Below are 17175 nucleotides of genomic sequence, written 5' to 3'. Positions count from 1 at the left end.
CTTTGGAAAAATAAATTGCTCTCTTTATCAAATGGGTTTGAGCGTGACGGTCAATCAGATGTCTCCTTCCTCTTTCCCCTCCACGTCTTTAAAGTCAACAATGAACTTTCCACCATCTAGGCGAGGTTTTAGTTTACAGCCTGGGCACAGTGTTTAACAATCCTGACCAAGGCAAAGTAGTTTGTTGGCACCCTCGTGGCACCCTCGTGGCCAGGCCACATACCCCAATACCCCACCCCCACAGTTATGCCTCCACAGATCTAATAGACACTTCCATCCCAATAACCCATGCATATGGCAGGGAGGATGTTCCCCTGAACCATTTGAGGAGCGTCGTTACACATCACATTTTAGAATCACTCGCAATTTCACAACTGAAAAATGAGGAACATATTTTAAAGAGTCATTTTTGTAGGAGTGTGCCTTTACCCCATACATTCCGAATACGAGGCCAATCCTCTGATATCGCCTTCCTCAACACAACATGGATGAATAGTGATAACTGAGGTAAGTTCATTCTGCCCACTGTTACTTTTTGAATGGGCCTATTCTTGGAAGACCCCGTATAGTGATATACAGTGAGGACGGGCGCTGTGCCCCTAGCCGGAGGACTAGTGACCCAAGCCGTGTTTATAATGACACGTAAGGAGTTGTCAGGGAGACGGTCCGGAGCGATGAGACACTTCCTTCTCTTCAAATATCCATGTAACATGACATCAGCCCCATCAGCACCTGTGTAAATAATGGCCTCACATGGCGGAGCGCTGTCATCAGCAAGAAGCAAGTGTGTGTGACAGCCCACCCCGCCGAGAGCGCACCACCCAAATATCTATGGGAGGAACAGGGTCATACATTATCTGTCTGTGTATCTATCTAACATCTATTTATCTATCTATTATCTATCTATTATCTATCTGTTATCTATCTATCATCTATCTATCTATTATCTATTTATTTATCTATTATCTATCTATTATCTATCATCTATCTATTATCTATCATCTATCTATTATCTATCTATCATCTATCTTATCTATCATCTATCTATTATCTATCATCTATCAATTATCTATCTATCATCTATTATCTATCATCTATCTATTTATCTATCTATCTATCTATCATCTATCTATTATCTATCTATCTATCTATCTATCTATCATCTATCTATTTATCTATCTATCTATCTATCTATCTATCTATCTATCTATCTATCATCTATCTATTATCTATCTATCTATCATCTATCTATTTATCTATCTATCTATCATCTATCTATTATCTATCATCTATCTATCTATCTATCTCTATCTATTATCTATCTATCTATCTATCTATTATCTATCTATTATCTATCTATCTATCTATTATATATCTATTATCTATCTATCTATTATCTATTTATTTATCTATTATCTATCTATTATCTATCTATCTATCTATCATCTATCTATTATCTATCATCTATCTATTATCTATCATCTATCTATTATCTATCTATTATCTATCTAAGAGGAAGAATATTAGAGCAGCACAAAGAAAGAGTCCGGGTGCAAAGACCCTTGAGAAAGGTTCCTGTTGGGACCGAAACGTTGCCTTCTGGGCTGATTAAATAGCTCCTTTTCACTACAAACGGTGTGCTGCCTCCAATTTTTCTGGATTTCTATCTATCTATCTATCTATCTATCTATCTATCTATCTATCTATCTATCTATCTATCTATCTATCTATTATCTATGCATTTATCTATTATCTATATATCTATTATCTATCAATCTATCTTGAAGCACTATTATCACATCACAATGTATATGATAATTTTTTTTGCACTGTATCACTTTATGTAATCATGCTCTGACATATTGTTATGTAAATCATAATCATATTATTGTTACACTGCTGTACTTTTATATATTAATGTTAAATGTTTTGCTAATCAAGTTACCTTAAATACTCTGCACATGCACTTTTGTAACTGCTTGAGAAAGGTCAACACTTGGGACCGAAACATCCCCGCTTGGGCTATTAAAGAACACTTTTTTAATACAGTTGGTGTGCTGCCTCAACTCTATTATTTATTTTATCTTTTATCTATCTATAATCGATCTATCTATTATCTATTTATCTATTATCTATCTATCGATTATCATCTATTATCTATCTATCATCAGCTATCTATCTGTTATCTATCTCAGAGGTGTAGCTAGGATTCTGGTTCAGGGTGGTGAAACTTCTGAGTGGGCCCCTAACCAGGTAACCTTGATTACAACTGGGTGACGCACCCTAATAGTGGAGGAGAACCTCAGCAGATGACCGCGCTGTTACGGAAGATAATCTATATATATAATTGTCTAAGGGTTTTTCCGTCTGTCTGTCTTTCTGTCTGTCTTTCTGTCTGTCTGTCTGTCCTGGAAATCCCGCGTCTCTGATTGGTCGAGGCCGCCAGGCCTCGACCAATCAGCGACCGGCACAGTATCGACGTAGAAATCCCGCGTCTCTGATTGGTCGAGGCTTGGCGGCCTTGACCAATCAGCGACGGGCACAGCAACGATGATGTCATAAAGGACGTAGACATCCCGCGAATCTGATTGGTCGAGGCCGCCAGGCCTCGACCAATCAGCAACGGGCACAGCGACGATGATGTCATAATGGTTGCCATGGCGACGATGATGTCATAAAGGTTGCCTCGACCAATCAGCGACGGGCACAGTCTGCCGCGAATTCATAAAGGACGTAGACATCCCGCGTCTCTGATTGGTCGAGGCCGCCAGGCCTCGACCAATCAGCAACAGGCACAGCGACGATGATGTCATAAAGGACGTAGAAATCCCACGTTTCTGATTCAGCGACGGGAACAGTATCGACGTAGATGTCATAATGGTTGCCATGGCGATGATGATGTCATAAAGGTTGCCTCGACCAATCAGCGACGGGCACAGTCTGCCGCGAACTCTGGAATCATCATTGTCCATATACTACGGGGACATGCATATTCTAGAAAACCCGATGCGTTAGAATCGGGCCACAATCTAGTCTATATATAAAGACCAATATGGATATTACCGCCATATGGTCAGTGGTAGATACCAGTCCTACAGAACATATAACAGATCACTGCACAGTTACAGATAATGATTTACCGCTGACGATCTTTATGATGGAATCGTTCATTTTTCCAGTATTTTCCATCTGGCCCAGACCGACATGACAACTTCTTCCAGCTACAACTCGTCTGCAGAGAATACAACAAAGACACATTTCACTTCTCATATTCCAGCCCCATCACCATCTATTCCCAACCTGCACAAACTCCTCATCCTGCTGATACCCCAATACTGAGCCGCTGCTACCGTATGTGTCCCTATTACTGCACCTGATACCCCAATACTGAGCCGCTGCTGCCATATGTTTCCCTATTACTACACCTGATACCCCAATACTGAGCCGCTGCTGCCGTATGTGACCCTATTACTGCCCCTGATACCCCGATACTAAGCCGCTGCTGCCGTATGTGTCCCTATTACTGCACCTGATACCCCAATACTGAGCCGCTGCTGACGTATGTGTCCCTATTACTGCACCTGATACCCCAATACTGAGCCGCTGCTGCTGTATGTGTCCCTATTACTGCACCTGATACCCCAATACTGAGCCGCTGCTGCCGTATGTGTCCCTATTACTGCACCTGATACCCCAATACTGAGCCGCTGCTGCCGTATGTGTCCCTATTACTGCACCTGATACCCCAATACTGAGCCGCTGCTGCTGTATGTGTCCCTATTACTGCACCTGATACCCCAATACTGAGCCGCTGCTGCCGTATGTGTCCCTATTACTGCACCTGATACCCCAATACTCAGCCGCTGCTGCCATATGTGACCCTATTACTGCCCCTCATACCCCAATACTGAGCCGATGCTTCCGTATGTGTCCCTATTACTGCACCTGATACCCCAATACTGAGCCGCTGCTGCCGTATGTTTCCCTATTACTGCACCTGATACCCCAATACTGAGCCGCTGCTGCCATATGTGACCCTATTACTGCCCCTCATACCCCAATACTGAGCCGATGCTTCCGTATGTGTCCCTATTACTGCACCTGATACCCCAATACTGAGCCGCTGCTGCCGTATGTGTCCCTATTACTACACCTGATACCCCAATACTGAGCCGCTGCTGCCGTATGTGTCCCTATTACTGCACCTGATGCCCCAATACTGAGCCGCTGCTGCCGTATGTGTCCCTATTACTACACCTGATACCCCAATACTGAGCCACTGCTGCCGTATGTGACCCTATTACTGCACCTGATACCCCAATACTGAGCCGCTGCTGCCGTATGTGTCCCTATTACTGCACCTGATGCCCCAATACTGAGCCGCTGCTGCCGTATGTGTCCTTATTACTGCACCTGATACCCCAATACTGAGCCGCTGCTACCGTATGTGTCCTTATTACTGCACCTGATACCCCAATACTGAGACGCTGCTGCCGTATGTGTCCCTATTACTACACCTGATACCCCAATACTGAGCCGCTGCTGCCGTATGTTTCCCTATTACTACACCTGATACCCCAATACTGAGCCACTGCTGCCGTATGTGTCCCTATTACTGCACCTGATACCCCAATACTGAGCCGCTGCTGCCGTATGTGTCCCTATTACTGCCCCTGATACCCCAATACTGAGTCGCTGCTGCTGTATGTGTCCCTATTACTGCCCCTGATACCCCAATACTGAGCCGCTGCTGCCGTATGTGCCCTATTACTGCCCCTGATACCCCAATACTGAGCCGCTGCTGCCATATGTGTCCCTATTACTGCACCTGATACCCCAATACTGAGCCGCTGCTGCCGTATGTTTCCCTATTACTACACCTGATACCCCAATACTGAGTCGCTGCTGCCCTATGTGTCCCTATTACTGCACCTGATACCCCAATACTGAGCCGCTGCTGCCGTATGTGTCCCTATTACTGCCCTTGATACCCCAATACTGAGCCGATGCTGCTGCCGTATGTGTCCCTATTACTGCACCTGATACCCCAATACTGAGCCGCTGCTGCCGTATGTTTCCCTATTACTGCACCTGATATCCCAATACTGAGCCGCTGCTGCCGTATGTTTCCCTATTACTACACCTGATACCCCAATACTCAGCCGATGCTGCCGTATGAGTCCCTATTACTGCACCTGATACCCCAATACTGAGCCGATGCTGCCGTATGTGTCCCTATTACTGCACCTGATACCCCAATACTGAGCCGCTGCTGCCATATGTGTCCCGGTTACTGTACCTGATAGCCCAATACTGAGCCGCTGCTGCCGTGTGTGTCCCTATTACTGCCCCTGATACCCCAATACTGAGCCGCTGCTGCCGTATGTGACCCTATTACTGTCCCTGATACCCCAATACTGAGCCGCTGCTGCCATGTGTCCCTGTTACTGCACCTGATACCCCAATACTGAGCCGCTGCTGCCGTATGTGTCCCTATTACTGCACCTGATACCCCAATACTGAGCCGCTGCTGCCATATGTGTCCCTTTTACTGCCCCTGATACCCCAATACTGAGCCGCTGCTGCCCTATGTGTCCCTATTACTGCACCTGATACCCCAATACTGAGCCGCTGGTGCCGTATGTGTCCCTATTACTGCACCTGATACCTCAATACTGAGCTGCTGCTGCCATATGTGTCCCTATTACTGCACCAAATACCCCAATACTGAGCCGCTGCTGCCGTATGTGTCCCTATTACTGCACCTGATACCCCAATACTGAGCCGCTGCTGCCGTATATGTCCCTATTACTACACCTGATACCCCAATACTGAGCCGCTGCTGCCGTATGTGTCCCTATTACTTAACCTGCTGTGTGGTACTATGTGCCCTCTAAATTCTAAAGCAACCCTCTATAATATAGTAATGCCAGGTGCAAGTGCCCTAGAAAACAGTGCCCATATTTTGCCCCCTAGAAAGTAATAATGCCCTGTGTGCCCCTTTGACAATCACAGTCACCTGAGTTCCCCTATAACAATAAGTGCCCACTTTACATTTAATAATGTCCCGAGTCTCCCCCTGTACAGCTCCCCTGTACACAGTATGATGCTCTCTTATACCCTTTTTAATGCCCCCTCACTGTAATCTACCCCCACACAGTATACTGACCCCTTAGTAGCCCACAAACTGTTTGATGGCTCCAACACTGTAAGATGACCCCCTCACTGTAATCCCCACACTGTATGATGCCGCCCTCTCTGTAATCTCCACACTGTATGATGGCCCCCTAGATAGCCTCCATATAGTATAATACACCAGATCATCCTACATATAGTATAATGAACTCCCCATAGGCCTACTCTATATTGTATAATGCACCCCCATAGGCAGACTCTATAGCACAAGGCAGCCCCCATAGGCAGACTCTATAGCATAAGGCACCACCCCAATAGGCAGACCCTATAGCACAAGGCAGCACCTTCATAGGCAGACCCTATAGCACAAGGCAGCACCCCCATAGGCAGACCCTATAGCACAAGGCAGCACCCCCATAGGCAGACCCTATAGCACAAGTCAGCACCCCCATAGGCAGACCCTATAGCACAAGGTAGCACCCCCATAGGCAGACCCTATAGCACAAGGCAGTACCCCCATAGGCAGACCCTACAGCACAAGGCAGCACCCCCATAGGCAGACCCTGTAGTATAAGGCAGCACCCCCATAAGCAGACCTTGTAGTATAAAGCAGAACCCCATAGGCAGACTCTGTAGCACAAGGCAGCACCCCCATAGGCAGACCCTATAGCACAAGGCAGCACCCCCATAGGCAGACCCTATAGCACAAGGTAGCACCCCCATAGGCAGACTCTATAGCACAAGCAGTACCCCATAGGCAGACCCTATAGCACAAGGCAGCACCCCCAAAGGCAGACCCTGTAGTATAAGGCAGCACCCCCATAGCCAGACCTTGTAGTATAAAGCAGAACCCCATAGGCAGACTCTGTAGTATAAGGCAGCACCCCCATAGGCAGACCCTGTAGTATACGACAGCACCTCCATAGGCAGACTCTGTAGTATAAGGCAGACCTGGTAGTATAAGGCTGCACCCCGATAGGCAGACCCTGTAGTATAAGGCAGCACCCCATAGGCAGACCCTGTAGTATAAGGCAGCACCCCCATAGGCAGACCCTGTAGTATAAGGCAGCACCCCATAGGCAGATTCTGTAGTATAATGCACCCCCATAGGCAGACCCTTTAGGATAAGGCAGCACCCCATAAAAAAAAACAATACTCACCTCTCTTCCTTCTTGTTCCAGGTGTCTTATCTATGGTCTTTCCCCTTTTTTTCTGAGCTATGTTATGCATAAATATGTGATTCTTCAGAATTTCTTTTAGTTTTGCCTGATGAAGAGACCTGTGTAGTCTCGAAAGCTTGCAATTTGTTACCATCTTTTCAGTTAGCCATTAAAAGGTATCAACCACTGAGGACTCTCAATTCTAAATATTTTTCTATCTACTGGCTAGCACGGTACCAAGATATATATCTTTCCTGTAAAAAAAATACAAAACCATGGCAAAAACACACCCAAAAATGCAGAAAAACACGCTTTTTTTGCCGCAGCTTTTTTGCTGCAAAGAGATGTAGAGACCTTGCAGAAATTCCTGCAAGCAAATACTCAACGTGCGCACATAGCCTAAGAGCAGTAATAATATGTCATACAAAGATGCTACATAATATAATTGCTGACAGTGTCGGTCAGCGGAGGAGGGCCACTTAGCGGTTAGATGTTTCCCCACAGCACCTCTACAGGAGAATTGAGGCATTACACGGCCTTGCATCAAATTTTAGTGTTATTTGCAGAAGCAAGTGAGACACAAATATTCAGCTTTGATCTGTGGAGGAACCTAACAGCAAGTGTTCAATTTCCCTACAGCACCTCTACAGGAGTATTGAGGCATTACATGGCATCCATTGTTTGCATAGGTTGCGGAGGCAAGTGGGACCCAGATATTCAACAGTCTGAATCCTCCGCTAACGTGAACACAGAAATGCATTACATAACACAAGCTGGGCCCTCAGTATTTCGCCTTGCCCGGTCCCCTTCCCCCACCTCGGGCTCTAGGAGTGGACACCTTCCATTGTGTGTGTGTCAGCAGTGACTCATTGCAAGTGACAAGGCAGAAAAACAGGCTGAGGAGGTCACGTGAGAGTGTCTCCTCAGCTGAGCCAGTTCCACAACTCTTCATCAACAAGATGATGACTATTAGTCATGAACAGCAGAGTCCACAAACACTAGGACAGATTATTAGGGAAAGCACACAGAAGCCGCTCAGGCCAGGTGAAGGGCAGACAGATATATATAGAGAGTAACCACAAGAGTGGGAGTTTTGGTTGGAGGACAGACCGCTACATAATTATTAGGTGTCTACTAAGAGGGGAACTCCAGATGAATGTTTTCCGTAAGCGATAATGATGATCTCTTTTTTTTTTTTTACGTGAGGTGCTCTGTTTAACAAGAATCATTGAGTTTTACAGAAAATGTATTACCGTATTTATTATTTATTTTTTTAAGAAACAGTGACATATTCCATCATGGCTCAATTCCATTCATTTGAATGAAAATGGGATGCAGTACCACACATGGCCCATCGAGGCGCTGTTTCTGGAGCTTAAAGACAAACCTTTTTGTTTTCTATGGTTGTTCCACCAGGCATAGTTATAGTTGTACCTCAACATAGTATTCCCCTATAAACTATGTCACCGGTAAAGGTGCCCTCCAAACTTGCCCCTTTCCAAACATCTTGACATTCACCTTGAATTGATCAACATCGATGATCCACTGTAGACATTCTCATCGTATAGATGTGTCCAAGACAGCAGAAAATATTCGTTAGGGGTACAGGCCTTGGGATCCCAGTTACCTCTCTTTTGGGTTACATATGGCTGTCACCAGGTTATAGCTAAAGGGGCAACCGAAGCATGGGTGCCATCATACCACTTTGCCTGGACCAGGGAACGAAACCTCTCACCTGGACAAAGATAGTGGTGCGATTTTATGCCAGTTTTAACGTAGATGCTATACTGGGTAACATTATGCTGGTAGAGTCTTTCTCCTTTTAGTTGGACCCCGGCATTGATTTGTGATCAGTGATCAGTGGAGGAACTCAATAGAAAGTGTTTCATTTCCCTACACCACCTCTGCAGGAGAACTGAAGCATTACACGGAATCTAATGATTGTATAGGTTACGGTGGATAGTGGGAGCCAGATATTGAGCTGTGATCTGCGGATAAACCCGATAGTAAGTGCTCACTTTCCCAACAGCACCTCTACAGGGGAAATGAGGCATTACATGGTGTCCAATGTCTGAAAATATATGGACGATTTGGGTCCTCCAAAGTGAATGATGCGCTTTGTATCTGATCTCAGCTCTGGCCAATCAAGAAAGGGCCTGAATTTAATATTTGAAAGTGGATTTTCGAGATCAGACATCCTCTTTAAATGTTTGTGACATATGCACAAAATATTTTCATAGAAAAATGGACAGTCATAGAAAGATGGAAAGTCTAAATTGGTTAATTTTGAGAAGAGAATGGTTTGCTTAGTATGCAATTTCTGGGCATTTTTGTGGTTCTCGGATTCTTAGAAATCTCTATAGACTCATTTCTTGTAGATGTTGAGAACATAATGACCATAACATATTGAGCGTTGTTAGAAGTGCCAAGAGAAAATTTCCTGGAATTGCACGGCACTAACGGGGCACTAAAATGACATTTGGCACTGTGTATATCACATTGTCTAGTTTCTGAATGACGCTACCACAGTTGGGTTTTTACAAACGCCATGAGAACGTTTGGTGGAAGGGTGATAATTCTATGAGTTTGTTTGTCATATTTCGGCCTCAGCCCTTTAGTTCCGAAGAAGGGAAGTCTCAATTCTTCAGCACAAGACATTTTGGACAATTGTAGCTTTGAGCTTTGTAGAAATAGTTTGGGGAAGACCCTTTTCTGTTCCCATTCATTCTGGATGAAAGGGTAACAATTCCCACAGACTACTCTAAAGTCTCGTTGAAGGTCTTCTCAGAAGACGGGGAAGAAGTTATATCTGCAGAGGGGCCGACTCTGTAGGTGTAGGTGGACCAATATGGTGCACATCACTAAAGACCTCTATAAGTATGGTTTGGATTGGGAAGGGGGTTATCTGCATTGGAACCTGACTTTTATGCTTTGACAGTGGTTGGGTGCCCTTTAGGTGGTCACAAGCCCTTGTTGTTTAGTCTACAATGATTTCCTGTCAATCACTTTACAATTATGTGAAGCAACAGGAATCTACTTGGTGCCAGAGGCGAGGAGGTTGCAGGGTGCTGATCTGCTGAATATTACTAGAAACCAGAAAAGCATCATGTGAGTTACATGGAAAGGCAGCACAGTGTTTCTACACGTCTATACGGCACCCCAGGGGCGACTGCACTCCCAGACACTAAAAATCAACATGGCAATCTGACAACGCCTCATTTATCTTTTTTTTTTTTCTTGCACAAACTTGGGATGTAAAAACTTTTGGGCATCTTCAGACAGAGCCTGTCATTTACATTTGTTATTACCAGTGGGATATGTAGAGGAAAGGAACCACAAATAAAGGTCCTTTCAGGTGATGCTTAGCACAAAATTGAGTGGATCACAACGTTTGCGTCGCCCTATGGTCCTACACATGGTTGACAACTTGAGGATGACATATTGATGAATACAGACACAACAGGGATAACTAGTAACACGTTTACTTCAATGTAGCATAGGCAAGGTAATAGCTACTGTCTCTCAAAGGACAGCAGGTTCATGGTTACACAATAGGGTTGGTAAAGTTCATGCTGGTTACGCTTCAACTCTGAGGCATTTATCTTATAAGTTGCCATTTTATATGGAAGCACTTGGCAGATACACTATTCTAATAAGGCACTAGGTTTGGGAGTTACACTTCTATATAGAAGCAATAGGCTTGCCAGTTACACTTCTATGAAGAGGCATTGGGTTTGGCAGTTACACTTCTATATAGAGACTTAGAGACACAAGGTTTGGCAGATAAACTTTTATATAGAGGCATCAGGCTTGGCAGTTACACTTCTATGTAGAGGAAATAGACTTGCCAGTTACACATTTATTAAGAGGCACCGGGTTTGGCAGTTACATTTGTATAAAGTGGCATAAGATTTGCAGTTACACTTTCATATTGAGACTAAGGGTATGTGCACACGCTGCGGATCCGCAGCGTTTCCGCAGCTGCGGGTCCGCAGCAGTTTCCCATGAGTATACAGTTCAATGTAAACCTATGGGAAAGAAAAAACACTGTGCACATGCTGCGGAAAAAAAAGCGTGGAAACGCAGCGGTTTACATTCCGCAGCATGTCACTTCTTTCTGCGGATTCCGCAGCGGTTTTACAGCTGCTCCAATAGAAAACCACAGTTGTAAAACTGCAGTGGAATCCGCAGAAAAACCGTGGTAAATCCGCAATAAATCCGTAGCAGTTTTGCACTGCGGATTTATCAATTCCGCTGCGGAAAAATCCGCAGTGGACCATTCTACGTGTGCACATAGCCTTAGAGACACAAAGCTTGGCAGCTAAACCTCCATATAGTGGTACCAGACTTGGCAGTTACACTTCTATATAGAGGCATTAGGTTTGGCAATAACACTTCTATATAGAGGCACCAGGTTTGGCAGTTACACTTCTATAAAGAGGCATTAGGTTTGGCAATAACATTTCTATATAGAGGCACCAGACTTGGCAGTTACACTTCTATAAAGAGGCATTAGGTTTGGCAATAACACTTCTATATAGAGGCACCAGGTTTGGCAGTTACACTTCTATAAAGAGGCATTAGGTTTGGCAATAACACTTCTATATAGAGGCACCAAGTTTGGCAGTTACACTTCTATAAAGAGGCATTAGGTTTGGCAATAACACTTCTATATAGAGGCACCAGACTTGGCAGTTACACTTCTATAAAGAGGCATTAGGTTTGGGAGTAACACTTTTATGTAGTGGTCTTAGGTTTGGTATTTACACTTCTATAAAGAGGCATTAGGTTTGACAATAACACTTCTATATAGCGGCACCAGGCTTGGTGGTTACACTTCTATAAAGAGAATTTAGGTTTGACAATAACACTTCTATATAGAGGCACCAGGCTTGGCTGTTACACTTCTATAAAGAGGCATTAGGTTTGGCAAGAACACGTCTATATAGAGGCACCAGGCTTGGTAGTTACACTTCTATAAAGAGGCATTAGGTTTGACAATAACACTTCTATATAGAGGCACCAGGCTTGGTGGTTACACTTCTATAAAGAGAATTTAGGTATGACGATAACACTTCTATATAGAGTCACCAGGCTTGGCTGTTACACTTCTATAAAGAGGCATTAGGTTTGGGAATAAGACTTCCATATAGAGGCACCAGGCTTGGCTGTTACACTTCTATAAAGAGGCATTAGGTTTGGCAAGAACACTTCTATATAGAGGCACCAGGCTTGGTAGTTACACTTCTATAAAGAGGCATTAGGTTTGGGAATAACATTTTTATGTAGTGGTCCTAGGTTTGGTAGTTACACTTCTATAAAGAGGCATTAGGTTTGACAATAAAACTTCTATATAGAGGCACCAGGCTCGGTGGTTACACTTCTATAAAGAGAATTTAGGTTTGACGATAACACTTCTATATGGAGGCACCAGGCTTGGCTGTTACACTTCTATAAAGAGGCATTAGGTTTGGGAATAACACTTCTACATAGAGGCACCAGGCTTGGCTGTTACACTTCTATAAAGAGGCATTAGGTTTGGCAAGAACACTTCTATATAGAGGCACCAGGCTTGGCAGTTACACTTCTATAAAGAGGCATTAGGTTTGGGAATAACACTTTTATGTACTGGTCTTAGGTTTGGTAGTTACACTTCTATAAAGAGGCATTAGGTTTGACAATAACACTTCTATATAGAGGCACCAGGCTTGGCTGTTACACTTCTATAAAGAGGCATTAGGTTTGACGATAACACTTCTATATAGAGGCACCAGGCTTGGCAGTTACACTTCTATAAAGAGGCATTAGGTTTGGGAATAACACTTTTATGTACTGGTCTTAGGTTTGGTAGTTACACTTCTATAAAGAAGCATTAGGTTTGACAACAACACTTCTATATAGAGGCACCAGGCTTGGCTGTTACACTTCTATAAACAGGCATTAGGTTTGACGATAACACTTCTATATAGAGGCACCAGGCTTGGCTGTTACACTTCTATAAAGAGGCATTAGGTTTGGGAATAACACTTTTGCATAGTTGCCCTAGGCTTGGCAGTTACACTTCTATAAAGAGGCATTAGGTTTGCAATAACACTTTTATATAGAGGCACCAGGCTTGGTAGTTACACTTCTATAAAGAATGTTATTTAAATGCACTTTTGCTTTTTTTACTTAGTTACATCAGGGTTTTCGTTTACTTTTTTCTCTAGTAGGTTTTAATGTTTTGTGGCCAATGTGAACATGCGTTTAACCTCTGCATGTGTACCAACTTAAGTTTAGCTCAATTTTGTGTTTTTTTTCTCTGTATTGTTGCATTCTGTGCAACCCGGGGTGTGGCCTCCCTGTTTCTGAGCTAGAGATATAAGGCTTCCACAGTCTAGTGTTTCACTGGTTGGGCCCAGTCCTTTCGTCTGCCCTTATTCACACTGAGGTCAACATTGATACATGGTAAGGTTTTAATATTAGACAGTGTAGGACTGTCCCGATCAGAGTTACCGTGACGAGGTGGGATGGCTTTTGTGCTATTTTTTTTTATCAAAAAACAGTATTACTAAAAACTCTGTGTTATTTAAATGCACTTTTGCTTTTTTACTTAGTTACAACAGTGTTTTTGTTTACTTTTTTCTCTTGTAGGTTTTAATGTTTTGTGGCCAATGTGAACATGCGTTTAACCTCTGCATGTGTATCAACTTAAGTTTAGCTCAATTTTGTGTTTTTTTACTTCTATAAAGAGGCATTAGGTTTGGGAATAACACTTTTATATAGTGGCCCTAGGCTTGGCAGTTACACTTCTATAAAGAGGCATTAGGTTTGGGAATAACACTTCTATATAGAGGCACCAGGCTTGGCTGTTACACTTCTATAAAGAGGCATTAGGTTTGGTAATAACACTTTTATATAGAGGCACCAGGCTTGGTAGTTACACTTCTATCAAGAGGCAATAGTCTCATCAGTTACACTTCTATAAAGACACAATATGTTTGGAGTTATGGTTCTAAATAGAGGCACAAGACTTGGCAATTACACCACTCTGAGGTTTGTACCAACAAACACAAACCTTCTATATATACCACAGTTTTGCTGTACACCTTGCCACAGATCACACATGAGACTCAAATATGTAGGACAAAAGATTGGGGGTGACTCCTGCTCTACAGGTTTCCTGGTTCAGGCCACAGTATCTTTATATTGCTGTCTCAAGCTAATGGAGAAAATCTAAATCTAGGCTTTACCCTCTCAGTCTCAGGACCCAAGCACCACATGGAGTTACAGCCACCGTCTCTACAGCAAAATTACAAACTTTGAAGATTAGCCATCCACTGGATACTAATGGAGGGATGCAGAAGTGTGGGGATGACATTTCCTCTATGGCACTACCTGTTTTTCCAAACGTGTCATGCCCCCTCCATCCGTACAAATATGTGTTTCAACCCCAAGACTCTCTCTCTAATGACAGATCATCCCAGCCGCAAACACAAGAACCTTCTTGGAGAGCTACTTTTTGAGAGGTTTTGGCACTACCTAGAAAATTTACCATCTTGTCCAGAAGGTCTCTCCTATATCTGTGAGTCTCTTGGATTTTCAGGGCGAACTGGCGAGTAAGATATACAGTTGTCCCAGGCCACGTTCTCTTCCAGTATTCTCAGGGCAGATGAGTGATGTTATCCATTAAGGCCCTTCAGGTCTTTATGGCATCTCTAGCATCTCCAGCCTGAGGTCCACCTTTAGGTCAAGGCATTTCTCCACTTAGATGAGGTTGTCATAGGTAGCCATTCACAGGGTGCTCCGAAACTACTCTCTATCATGGAGTCAGTTCTGTCTCTCAACTAGCTCAATAGCTACAGTCCTGGGCAGGTCTCTCAGCCCCTTGTAGGCGGCTAATAAAAATGATATAGTAATTCAACATTGCAGGGCGGTTTGCCATACTAATAGGGCAGTAATAACTTAATAATACAGTTTAGGGATATGTCTTGTGTAAAGAGCTGTGATGATGGTTCCCAGTTCCATCTTTCTACATCACCCTACTCTTCGAGCACCTGGCCTTAGAGAGCTCTATGCCCACATTGTAGTACTCCTGGAGTCCACATCCATCTAAAGTGTCTACCCACCCATTTAATTTGGGCAAGACCAGCGCTGATATGAGACTCTTCTCTCCAGGGGCCCATAGTAGACACATGGGCTGCCTCTATGATGTGCACTCCAGTCAATATTACTAGGGTGCGTTTTTGTGAACCGGGATCGGCGTCAGCACTTAGTGAATCAGGATAAGTGTTTTCGGTACCCCCTCAGCCTGGATTTCCGTTGGCGACATTTGCTGTACATGTAAAGGGCATGTGCAGCGCCCCAGAGTCCTGGTCGTTGCAGTAATGTCGTTCTTCCACCAGGGGGAGCGATGTTACGTCTGATGGCACCAAAGGAGTTCACCCTGCCAGGTATCACTGCCACACACACACTTCACACGCCGATCCACCAGGGGGAGCTAAGGGTTCTATGTACTAGGCCACTCCTCACAAAGGGTAAAACTGGTGGGTTGGTTAGGAAGTCAGGCAGTTGGAGTCAGAGGGAGTCGGAGGAAAGGAGAGCTCCTGGCTGGAGGCCGATGAGGAAAGGTCTTCAGGTCAAACTGGCTGGGGTGATCCATGGTCAGATCCAGACTGTAGTTTGAGGAGGAAGGAAAGAAGGACACGGAGCGGCGCCTGCAACCCATGCGGCAGCCTCCTAAGAAAGGACACGAAAGGAAGTGTGCCGTAGTGAGTGAGCACAGAAGTCGTAGCAACAGGAATGAAACATCAGTGGGAGACCAGCTAGAAGCAGGCTGCCTCCATCTGAAGCGCAGATCTGGTGGCTGGAACACCGTGGGAGTAATAGACTCTACGCTTTACTTTAGAGACCGGCAGGGCAGTCAATTCCAAGTTGGCTGTCCGACCTAAACACCTAAGCAGACAAGGTGGCAACGCGGAGGAGGGGCGACTGTTATGGACCTGGTGGTTAAGAGCACCCGGAACGACCTGATGGTTAAACTCACACAGGACAAGCTCTGGGAAGTGGGAACTCTGCTGACCGCAACCCCTAATCCTATCACACAACTAGAAATAGCCGTGGAGCGTACCTAACACGACCTAGACGCCTCTTCACAGCCTAAGAGCTAACTAGCCCTAAAGATAGAAAATAAAGCCTACCTTGCCTCAGAGAAATTCCCCAAAGGAAAAGGCAGCCCCCCACATATATTGACTGTGAGTTAAGATGAAAGTCACAAACACAGAGATGAAACAGGTTTCAGCAAAGGGAGGCCAGACTTACTAAACAGACTGAGGATAGAAAAGGTAACTTTGCGGTCAGCACAAAAAACTACAAAAAACCACGCAGAGTGTGCAAAAAGACCTCCGCACCGACTCACGGTGCAGAGGTGCCACTCTGCATCCCAGAGCTTCCAGCTAGCAAGACAAAATCATGATAGCCAACTGGACAAGGAAACAATGAACAAATAATTAATTAGCAGGGACTTAGCTTCTGCTGGAGTAGACAGGTCACCAGAAAGATCCAAGAGCGAACTGAACCAGTACAAGAACATTGACAGCTGGCATGGAGTAACGATCTGAGTGAAGTTAAATAGAACAGCCAGCCAAAGAATAAACTATGTCACCTGTGGAAGGAACCTCAGAAGCAGCAGCTCCACTCACAGCCACCAGAGGGAGTCCATGGACAGAACTCGCCAAAGTACCATTCATGACCACAGGAGGGAGTTCGAAAACAGAATTCACAACAGTACCCCCCCCTTGAGGAGGGGTCACCTAACCCTCACAAGAGCCCCCAGGCCGATCAGGACGAGCCAAATGAAAGGCACGAACTAGATCGGCAGCATGAACATCAGAGGCAAAAA

At 44.5% G+C, this 17175-nt stretch overlaps 1 long non-coding RNA gene across 1 annotated transcript in view; it reads left to right on the top strand.

Annotated features, from left to right (window-relative positions):
• LOC138667164 (uncharacterized) overlaps positions 1–17175 on the top strand; it is a 35806-nt gene continuing 18631 nt past the window's right edge. Inside the window, exon 1 of the long non-coding RNA XR_011318621.1 lies at positions 1–507. This is a non-coding gene — a long non-coding RNA (uncharacterized lncRNA). The remainder of the gene's footprint in view (positions 508–17175) is intronic.

Source organism: Ranitomeya imitator, chromosome 2 (genome assembly GCF_032444005.1).
Source record: "Ranitomeya imitator isolate aRanImi1 chromosome 2, aRanImi1.pri, whole genome shotgun sequence".
In the NCBI taxonomy this organism is placed as follows: domain Eukaryota; kingdom Metazoa; phylum Chordata; class Amphibia; order Anura; family Dendrobatidae; genus Ranitomeya; species Ranitomeya imitator.
The sequence above is the reverse complement of the archived record's forward strand: the minus strand, read 5'-3'. Positions and strand labels throughout refer to the sequence as shown.